Here is an 11,943-nt window from a genome sequence, read left to right as displayed (position 1 = left end):
CTTGGATAGGGAAGCACACACGGCATTCAAACAATGTACTAAACACTGAGTTCGACAAGATTCATGTTGCGAAGTCTGCATCTGAAATGGCTGAAATTACAGTTACAGAGGACAGACTCAGAGAAGAACTATACAAACAAAAGGTAGAGTTTGTTCGTAAAAAACACTGTGTTTTTATAATTATATTGTTAACAAGACTATATATATTTTGTTAGGTTGGGGTCATTAGGAAGTTGTGTAAAGAATGTGGCTTGGACCCTAATGGATCCCGCAATGATCTTCTTCTGAGGTTGTCAAATGAAATGAAATCCAGACAAATGTATGACAAAATCTTTGACAAAATCTGGGGGGCCTCTGGTAAGCTAAAACTGTTTTGCACATAATGTTTTGATCTAGGTGATGTGTAGCTAGAAACAAAACAAAATGATATTTTGATTTACTTGTGGGATGTAATTAATTTCTTGTTTTTTAGGAGGCTGGGCACTGATCATGTGCCCATGTGGGATTGTTTATAGTATTAAATGCAATCTGCGAGCTGAGAGCCCTCGAGACTTTGCAGACTTGCTTTTATCATGGAAGCATATGCCAAATATCATAATTTATGACTTTGCACGGGGTCTTGCAACGCACTTGAATCTAAGGGCATCAGAAAAAGGTACCCATTTCTCCATTTGAAGGTCGCTTGGCAGAACCCACTCTCTCCAACATACAATTGGCCAAATCTGGACTCTGTGGACCCTGTACCGGGTCCAGAATTATCTTATTTTGACTTAATATAAAATATTCCTTTTTAATGGTCTGTCATGGACCCAGTACCACATTTGAGATACTGTTTGAAAGCTTAGACTCTCTACTTTCTGCAGATATGCATCACTTTGGGGTATGTTTTACTGTAAGAAAGTTAGTTACACTTAATTTACACTATCACCCCCCCCATATTTTTAATATCATTTAATATTCACATATTTCATATTTTTCAAGTATGACAAACATGGGCAAGTCTTATATCAAATGAAAGCTCTCACTCTCAGGAATAAGGCTGCAGCGTTATTTTTGTCCTATTGTTAACACATATCCAACAATCGTCGAATGAATAATGAAGTAAAAAATCGTCTTTTGTAAACATATGGGAAACTTGGGTGTGGACTGCCTCAGATAGCACATATAGCCACAAATGATACACCATCTTTTATATTAGGTCCTACTCTAAAAAATGAGTCCATTCACAGCATTTTCTTTGGTTGTGTGCATAATTAATCCCTTGCTATTTATTATATGTGCAAAACAAAAAAATAATATTTATATGAAAAATGTATTTTCGCACACTTCAGTAAAATGAGAATAACTTTTGAATGTGACATGCTAAAGAGTTCATTCTTTTTTTGGGTGTTTACTGTCTGCTGCTGGCAACAACCAGAACTGTCTGCAGTCTGCTAGAGCACCCAGAACCAGAGTTATACACTATCAAAGACAGTATTTATTACATAAAAAAATAAAATTTGGTGTTTTATTATATGAAAAACCACATAAATAACACTATTTGTCACAAACAGCAGCTTTTTATGTAACTTCAAAGGGTTTTCTGCAAAATGATATAAAGATATTGCATTTATTCCACTGTATGTGGTTATGGGAGCACTTCAAATGTTTTTAGGCAGAAATATATATACAAAGTATACAAAAAGCGTATAATTCCTCCCATCAGTTGGAGTAAAATAACTTTTGCATTTATAATGATAGAGAAAAAATTCCTTTTTCCTCTGTAAGCTGGCAATTGCTGGAATCAAACAAAACTGTCTGCACGTTTCGTTCCCACTCAGGGCCAGAGTTATACACTTTTAAATACAGACTTTAGAAAAAAAACATCAAAAAGCGCCTATTTATTTTTGTGTTTATTAGAGGACTGACAACACATACAACCATGTTGAGCACTTTTAACAGTGTTTTATGTCATTTCAAAGGGTTTCCTGTAAAATGATACCAAACTTTTGTATGTGCACCTCTGCATGTAGGTATGAGAAGCTTTTGAAATTAGGTAGGCCAAATCCAGGCGAAAATCCCCAAAATAGCCTCAGAGTGTAAGAGGCTGAACAATAAAAAGACAGCGCCAGACCATAATGGTCACCCAGTGACTGGTTCATCAGATCATTATGTGCTGTATGATCGGTTTCATGAAGCCAATACAAAAGACAGCAAAGATGTGTTGAGAAAGCTCACCCTAGTACCTCAGTTGGCCGGGAAAGTAAACAGCCAGGTTGCAGAGCAACTCTTTGCAAAGATGAAAAAAACAATCCTGACGTCGGTGTCTGTGAACGCAGAGACAGGTGAGCAAAGGATTTAAATACTCCCAGTATCAGAGGTGATTGGCCAGATCTTGTGAAATGGATGACGTGGCATTAGAGTTTTCCTGATAGAACTTGCGCTAAAGCTTACATTTCTACCAGAAAAACTCCGGAGACAGATTAACAATTAATTTGAATTTATTTAACAGTGATAAACAGCAATGCTTAAGGGTGTAATGATATAGTTCTTTGGCGTAGACCCCGTCCGTAGTTTGAATCCGGGGATCGTGGATTCATGCATTTCCTGCCTGAAGATGAAGGCAGGGGCGGAGCCTACCCCCAAAGATTTGATGGACACCCATCAGTTGGAATGTTTCTTGGAAGTTCCTAGAACATAGTGATATAAGGAGAATAGTCATTAACTGTCCGCCGATAGTGACCATAACGTCAACAGTAGAAGATAGCCGTGGAAGGCTGCCACGTCAGGTTTCAGGGCTGAGGCCGTGTAGGCCGGAAAATAAACACATTGGCTTGAGAGCAGAGAGGCCGCTTGGCCGGAAACTAAAGCCACGTTAGGCTTGAGAACAGAGAGGCCGCTTGGCCGGTAAATTAAGCCACATTAGGCTTCAGAGCAGAGAGGCCGCGTAGGCCAGAAGATAAAGCCACGTTAGGCTTGAAAGCTAAGAGGCCGCTTGACCTGAAAATAAAGCCTCGTTAGGCTTGATAGCTGAGAGACCGTGTAGGTCGAAAATTAAGCCACGTTAGGCTTGGGAGCAGAGAGGCCGCGAAGGCCGGAAATAAAGCCACTTAGGCTTGGAGCAGTAAGGCCGCTTGGCCTGAAAATAAAGCCACGTTAGGCTTGAGAGCTAAGGGGCCGCTTGGCCGAAAATAAAGCCTCATTAGGCTTGATAGCTGAGAGGCCGTGTAGGCCGAAAATAAAGCCACGTTAGGCTTGGGAGCAGAGAGGCCGCATAGGCCCGAAAATAAAGCCACGTTAGGCTTGAGAGCTAAGAGGCCGCTTGGCCGAAAATAAAGCCTCGTTAGGCTTGATAGCAGAGGGGCCGCGTAGGCCGCAGAAGGCAACTTTATACCAGAGTGAGAAATGGCCATAAATGATGTAAAGGCCATGATATAACATGTTTGAATATACCACCACCACCAGTAGTTTGCGCAAGACATACCTTGATTATGGCTTGCCATTATTTTATTGAAATGCATTGTATTTTCCTGCATACTGTGAAATTGGGAGTGCTGCTCCTGATGAAGAGAGAAGATTGATTTATGCATGCTTTTGTATTCATTAAAAAGTAGAAAGAAGATTAGAGGGAACAAACAAATCTGACTGATGACAATAAAAGATTGCACGGTGTCTGCGTCACATCTTGTGCTTCCCCGGTCTTGTACTCTTATTTGAAGTTCTGTCATGTCGTCCATGTCTGTAGACTTGTAGTTCATTGGTCCTGTTGTAGATGGTTTCCCAGGTATATCTTTATATGATGTTTACCCACATGTATATGTACAGTCCTTGTGTTTCAGTTGTCCTTTGTCAAGTATTATTTGCTGTCATGCATTTTGAGTCCTGTATTCTGGTCTTCGTTCCTGTTCTGCTTTGTGCACTTTTGGGTTTTAAGAAATAAACCATTGCATTTGGATCCGTTGCCTTATCTTACCTGCTTCGCCATGACACACAGATGGTTATAAAAATCTTGTTTACGATGTAAATTAAGACCCCCCAAAAAACTGATAAGTGCTATCAGTGGGGTTGTACAGATGATAGATGGATATACTTCCGAGAGAGACTTAATGAAGATCCTCCTCCAACCTGGTATTCCAGAAATGATCGAAGTCCGCACCATTCATGACCGCAGACATGAATTGTGACAACCCACGTGCACGCGGCATGTACGCATGGCACAACACTACCAAAAGCTTACTCCTTGTGCATTTAGCAATTATGCATGTTCAGATCCTTGCAGCAGTTTATAATGCAATTCGAGTCCCTGGACATCGATAAAGAGTCCTGACGGTAATACAGACATCTGGAAATGAAGCACTTATAGAACTGCGTGTCCATTAGAGTCAATGCTAAAAACATGTATATCGTTTTAAAATAGCTTGCCTTATGTATTCGGCCACACTGTTATACTGTTTAAATCCTTGCAGGCAGTGTATTATAGTCATATGGAAAGGTGATACACGTTTTGCTATTTGCTTGAAGATGCAGAGTAAGTGGAGTGTACTCATCTTATTCCAGACAAAGTTCCTTGTAAAGTTATCTAGATTCATAACCTTAAGCCCGGGATTAACTGCATGATTTCTGTGATTGTGCTCTTTGTCAGTGGTACAGTGTCATACAACGGGAGAGGCTCAAAGACGGACGTCTTCCCAGTCTTGTGTCCAAGATAGCTTCCAATAGTTTCCAGAAATTCAGCATGATCACCGCACAGTGTGTTTGCTGCTGCATCTTGTAGAAGTGCAAAAATCCTGTGGTGTATTCCGGGCTTAAAACAAAACATAGAATGAAATTAGAACCAAGTTATGAAACGAAATTCGTTTTAAAGTAAATAAAACTTATGACGTGTTATTTCAGACGCATTCCATTTGTCCTGTCATATTGGACTTCATTAAAACAGCCTATGATGATTAAAATTAAATAGTTAATACACATAGATAATCGAACAACGATAAATACGAACATTACACCACTCGAACAAATATAAAACGGACATTATTTCCATTGGGTTCCATGTTAAAACAAGAATGAATTGTGTTTATAATCTGTAGTTATAGCTGGTGCACCGCCATTTCCAGCGACCCATCTGTTGCCAACGTTCAACGGCACTTTAAATTGGAATTATGTGCTTTGAATTTTAAAGCTAACAGTCACATTACATTTTCTACAGTGTCCAGACATCCGCTGTAGCCTACCCATGCACTTGCACTGGGTTCCTGCGTTGCAAGCAACGCACAGTGTGCTTATAAATGGTTTAAACTGATGCAACCACAGCTCCGTCTCCATGTCACTCTGTAACATAGTCCTTGCAATCTTTCGGTTGTAAAAGCATGCAATCAGCCAATCCAGTATAATGAAAAACAGAGCTTACCTTAGGAGACGGTTATCCAGATAAATAAAGATAGGATGTTCAACGCAACCGAGCTTCGATGAGAAGTTGACCGAAATCTGGAATAAAGTCTCATTTGAGAAGTACAGTTATAAGGTGAAGCGGTCACGCTTTATGCATGAAATTTCATTGAAATATCTGAGAATGAGGAAGTTATAAGCAAAAACATGTGAATAAGCAGCATTTTGGTCACACACATTCCATATACATCCATATAACTTTTCCTCTGATTTCTAATATGAAAAATATCATAACTTTCTCAATCCCCAACGGATTTTTACAATCCTGGTATCTTTGTAAATGGGAATGTCTGCTTAGTGATAGACTTTGAGCTTTGGGGTTTTTGAAAATTGTGTCATCATACCTACTTTAATAACTGAAGATCTTAAAGCACAAAGCTTTAGATAAAACATAAATGCTGTAACCCGTGCTCGATAAAATTAACAATATGCATTACTGTTGTCATTCGACCACACACACTAATGATTTGATTAGCAACAAATATGTGAGCTACGCTATCTGACGTAAGATTTAAAATACGTAAAATAGCCTATTCCCGTATCCTTATTAAAGTCTGTAATTAGGGTCAGGTGGGTGAATATCTATGATTAATATTTGCCATTGATCAGTTAGGCATGAATAACTGTTAGGCATTATGCAACATGCATTGTTATAGAGTAGCAAGTAAATACATGGTACCTTAAATTAGTTGATTTAAGGGAAATACTGAAAAGGAAACACCAATTTTCGCGAGCAACAGCCGATCATCCGAGTCGATCGATGTCTTTGCTTTCTAAGATACCCGCTAACTGTTCGGAACCAATAATAAGTGGAGCATTTCGTATAGTAGATGTAGGACAAAGATCCTGTGATTAGGGAAATGTCAACCTTCGGCATTCTCCGAAACCCGCTGTGGCACTGCCAGCGTGCAGGTGCAGCGTATCGCCAATCAGTGATGATTAGTGACATCTGCTGCGGGCGTTCAGAGTGTGCGACAGTTAATAATGTTATGTTTACACTTTACGAATCAACCAAATGTACTTGCACTGTTCATAAAAGAAACGGCATATCCTTTCCTTCCCTGTGCAGCGTTACGCACTTTTAAGGAAACTTGCAGACTTCCCTATTTAAAGTCTGTGGCTTTCTATGAGAGCTCCTCACGATGATGATGCTGGTGAAACGAAACGTGTAACGTTACCGTGACTTCGGAAAGGATGAGTAGTAGATGAGAAAGAGCAGCCAGATGTTGCTGGATGACAGGATCCTAGGAAAACAGTTCAAATGCCCGATAGAATCACTCGACATTTAAATCAGCGTGTTACGGGTAACAAAGGCTTTAGTGCCGTGTATGCACTGGACATCGCGCGTGTGAATCCTGACGTCGGTGTCTGTGAACGCAGAGACAGGTGAGCAAAGGATTTAAATACTCCCAGTATCAGAGGTGATTGGCCAGATCTTGTGAAATGGATGACGTGGCATTAGAGTTTTCCTGATAGAACTTGCGCTAAAGCTTACATGGACTGAAGTTGTGATGAAGCACAGTGCCCCGACTGTTACAATGGTTACAACTGGTGGTGAGTGTTTTCATTCAGGGGTTAAATGGGGGTGGTAAAACATAGGCAAATTTTAGTTTTTTATGCTGTGTATAATTATTTATTTTCAAAATGTCCATACAACAACAGGAAATCACATGGTTTGTGACATTAAACAGTTGTCTGCCAGTAGAAGTTGTTGGGGTTTCAAGCCAAGTGAGCAGCAGACATCAATGGTAATCATTGTTTTGTATTTTTTAGGGCTGCACGATAAATGACATGTGATTGTCATGTGCATCTTGTCAGTAAAGCAGATTTCTTGATTGGTAGTAAATCGCCATCACCTGCTATTCAGATCTGCTATTCAGATGGAACAGTTTTAATGCACACCTTCCAGCCAATCGGAATCAAGTATTTCAACAGCCCGTGGTATAATATTCAAGGAACCAGCTTTACTGAGGAGATGCACATGATATCGCATGCGATTTATTGTGCAGCCCTAGTTTTTTAATTTTCAGAATGTGTTATGAATGTAAGTTTGGTCTCTCTCTTTTTGTGGTAAACCTTGACCAGGTTTTGAGGAAAAATAACCCAGATGAGAAAATTGCTCAAGTTGGGAGGATTACACTGCAGCGGAAGGATTTCTGGACCTTGGGTCTCAATGCAGAGCTTGAGGCAACAGTAAGTGGACATGCCATGATTTCAAAAATTAAAGTTACTGTACAACTGATATTTTTTTTACAGATTGCAAACAGTTGTCTTAATGTGATCACCATGGTGGCTAAGGAAAAGGTATTTTTCCATGCAGCATAACTCATGATCACCTGCAAACATAATTTTCTTTTGTAATTGATGTGCAATTGAATACTATGCTTAGGGAATGGATTTGTTGGCAGTGGATTCCTACGTTGTTGTTACCTGGCTACGCCACATAATTGTGACCCGTTTCTATCATTTCCGGTAAGTCAGTAAAGTTGTTTATCTAAAATTGAAACCATTATAAATGTATTTACAACAATTGACTCAATCATGTGTTTCCCCAAGGATGACATGGCATCCAAGGATTGTATTTTGCTCCCTGCTTGGAGGCCAGGACACTGGATGTTATGTGTATGTTGTTTTCCTAACTTTTTGTCAATATAATGTGCATAGTTGCCACAAATTGCATTAATTTTGAATTAAACTGATTACATTTAAAGTTATTTTAGGATTCGATTTACTAACATCTGTACTTCACAGGTTCTGAAGCCTAAATACAAGGCTATGTACTTTTTTGATTCAACTCATCCCTATGGGATTGGTGATTCACGATATGTGAATGTCTTCAGGTTGAATTTATAAATCTAGATATGTTCAGAGTTCAAAGTTCGCAGTTCAAGGTTTGCTGTTCGAAGTTCGGTTCCAAAGTTCTCTGTTCATTGCTGTTTGTTTGTTCTAAGCATGGTGTTCTGCATGCTTTGCAGGGATGGAAATTAGCCAAACCAGCCAAATGCGGGTGATTTTGTGTCGTGGCAGGTAATCTCGCTTCACCTACCGGCCATCGTGGCGGGTAAATAAAAGTAACGTACCCGGACACTGTTAGAGGAGGCACACCTTTAAAAAATGTGGCGTTAAATCGTAGGCGTTAAGAGGTCTGCAGAGAAAACCTCTAAGAAGGAGCCAGTGGACAAAGTGGTGAAGGTTAAAAAAACTTTTTTTTTAAAGAACGAAGGAGAAAAGCAGACAATGGGGAGTCCTGCAATTGGTTAGTTTACAATGGTCCTGTACATGCTGCATATTAATTTGGTTGTCATTTCAACTTTTAATGCTTAATTCTGTTCTGTACACACACAGTTCAGTAATTTACAGGACTGACAACCGCATTCTACAACCGAATTAACTCCCACAAAATATGACAACCGTAGATCTTGCATGAAGAATCGGCGAACAAGAAATAATCAATAATAAACCGAAATAAAGCTAAATGCTTTACTTCTGTAATACCCGCTACCCATTCATCCAACACCCAGAGGGCGCCATCGCCTGATTACTGACTTTGCTCTTCCTCTCTCTTCACTTCCTGTTGATATCTGTTAAAAGCCCAGGGTTAATGCCAAAATGTCGTGAAGTATTGCCAGCTTATCCCTGTCTCTACCAAGCGTTTTCTATTGCCATTGTTTGTTTGCCACGTGTATGATTCATTGCCTGTTTTTGACCTTGTATATTGGATTACGATTCGGAACTGTTTGCTATTTGGATTTCCTGCCTGTTATTGAACATCTGCCTGTATATTGGATTACGATTCTCTGCTCTGCCCTTCTCTGTACCTCTGCTGCTAATAAATCTCTGCATATGGATTCAACTACTCCACCGAGTCAGTCCACATTACAGAATACTTCGCCTGATCAGAATCCAGCGGAGATGTCGCAACTACAGGCCGCATTCGCTTACCAGAATGAGATGATCACGGAGTTTCAAACCCAACTCACGTCACTCCGAGCCGCAAACGACCATCTTACCCGGTATATCCAATCTCTTCCCTCCACTCGACATGAGGCGGTAAGATTTTCTTTACCGGATAAATTTGATGGTACTGCAGAGAAATGTAAGGGGTTTATTCGCCAATGCTCCATATATTTTGATAATCAGCCCGAAGCCTTTGTACGTGATACTACCAAGTGTTCATTTGTGATGTCTCTGTTTACGGGGAAGGCGTTAGAATGGGCCTCTGCGGTTTGGGATCAAGACGAGATGCTACGCACATCATTTGCGTATTTCTGCAAACAAATCCGCGAAGTTTTTGAGTATCCGGCTGGGGGACGTGATATGTCTATGCAGTTGGTAGAGTTATGTCAAAACAATCGCACTGTTGCAGAGTATGCTGTCGATTTCCGCACGATTGCAGCGCAAAGCGGATGGAACGAGACAGCGTTAAAACCAATGTTTAAGCGTGGGTTGCACCCGAAGATTCAGGCAGAGATTGCATGCAAAGATATGGATATTGATTTACATGAACTCATCTCTATGGCCATCCGCATTGATAATCTGCTTCGTAATACCCCATTGAGCCCGTTTGCTACCTCAACCTCAGCTATGAATTCGTCTGAAAACATGGAACCCATGCAGATAGGATTCACCAAACCGTCAATGGAGGAACGAGAAAGACGACGAGTGTACAAACTTTGTTTTTATTGTGGTCAGGCTGGACACCAATGTCGTTTCTGCCCCAATAAACCCACATCAAGTAAAGTGAGTACTCATTGCACTAATTTGCTTAACAAATGCTTTACTCTCGTGCTGACTCTCACTTACTTCAAATATGCACAATGTGTTTCAGCGTTAATCAATTCTGGATCAGCTTTAAATCTGCTTCACCATGAATTAGTGCATAAGCTCCACATACCCGTCATTCCTTGTATACCACCCATAAACATCACTGCCATCAACAGTCAACCCATTGGGAAGGGCATTACACATCAAACAGTCCCCATTTCAGTCAAAATTGGTCTGTTCCATACCGAAAATATATCCTTTTATGTAACTAATACACCTCAACACCCAGTGGTTCTAGGAAATCCTTGGCTTGCAACCCATGATCCTCAAATCTCTTGGAACTCCAGGGAACTTACGAAATGGTCACCATACTGCCAAACTCATTGTTTACAAGGTCAACTACTTTATCCATGTTTAACTACTAGTATTGAAAGCCCTCTAACCAATGAATCAGTGAATATTCCCACAGAGTACCTGGAACTAAAGGAAGTCTTCAGCAAATCCAAGGCCACCAAGTTACCACCACATCGCCCCTGGGATTGCGCTATAGATCTCTTACCCAACTCTTCACCACCTAAAAGTAAGGTCTACCCTTTAACTATACCAGAAACACAGGCAATGGAACAGTACATTGAGGAGGCTCTCGAATCTGGTTTCATCCAACCATCTAAATCACCAGCAGCATCTGGATTTTTTTTTGTAGAAAAGAAAGATGGAGGCCTTCGTCCTTGCATTGATTATCGTGGTCTGAATTCGGTGACGATCAAGAACAGGTATCCACTTCCATTAGTTCCATCAGCACTGGAACAATTACGAGAAGCTACCATTTTCACTAAACTTGACCTACGCAGTGCATACAATTTGATCAGGATCAGAGAAGGTGATGAGTGGAAGACTGCTTTTGTGACCACTAGAGGGCACTATGAATACTCCGTGATGCCGTATGGCCTTTCTAATGCACCTTCGATATTCCAGTCATTTATCAATGAAATTTTCAGAGACATTCTCAACCACTATGTTATAGCTTACATTGATGACATTCTAATTTTTTCAAAGACACGTGAGCTGCACATTCAACATGTGAAGGATGTTTTATCACGTTTACTGGCAAATCAGTTATATGTTAAGGCTGAAAAGTGTGAATTTCATGTGGCCAGCACTAATTTTCTAGGCTACAAGATCAGTCACCAGGGAGTGGAGATGGATATCAAGAAGGTTGAGGCGGTTACAGAGTGGCCACATCCAGTTACAGTCAAGGAGCTACAGAGATTTCTGGGATTCGCCAACTTTTATAGAAGATTTATTAGGAATTACAGTTCCATTGCAGCCCCACTCACTTCCTTACTGAAGGGTAGCCCTAAAAGAATACTGTGGACACCACAAGCTCAGTCTGCCTTTGACACTTTAAAGACCAGTTTCACTACGGCTCCCATTTTGAAACACCCAGACCCTGAACAACCATTCATTGTGGAGGTAGACGCTTCGGACGTGGGCATTGGAGCAGTATTGTCCCAGAGACATGGTAATCCAGGTAAAATGTACCCATGTGCTTTCTTCTCTAGAAAACTAACAACGGCAGAGAGGAACTATGACGTGGGAAACAAGGAACTGCTATCGATTAAGGAAGCGTTATCTGAATGGAGACATTGGTTGGAGGGAGCCCGCCATACATTTCAGGTGATCACAGACCACAAGAACTTGGAATACATTAAGAATGCTAAACGTTTAAATCAGAGACAGGCTAGATGGTCATTT

At 40.5% G+C, this 11,943-nt stretch overlaps 1 long non-coding RNA gene across 1 annotated transcript; it reads left to right on the top strand.

The window, feature by feature from the left end:
- Positions 1–7,506: 7,506 nt before the first annotated feature.
- On the top strand, positions 7,507–8,425 carry LOC129445865 (uncharacterized). The gene is made up of 4 exons (XR_012370343.1): positions 7,507–7,617; positions 7,681–7,728; positions 7,814–7,896; positions 7,981–8,425. It is a non-coding gene; the product is annotated as an uncharacterized lncRNA (long non-coding RNA).
- The last annotated feature ends 3,518 nt before the right edge of the window (positions 8,426–11,943 follow it).

This window comes from Misgurnus anguillicaudatus, chromosome 7 (assembly GCF_027580225.2).
Source record: "Misgurnus anguillicaudatus chromosome 7, ASM2758022v2, whole genome shotgun sequence".
NCBI lineage: Eukaryota > Metazoa > Chordata > Actinopteri > Cypriniformes > Cobitidae > Misgurnus > Misgurnus anguillicaudatus.
This window is presented reverse-complemented; position numbering and strand designations above follow the sequence as displayed.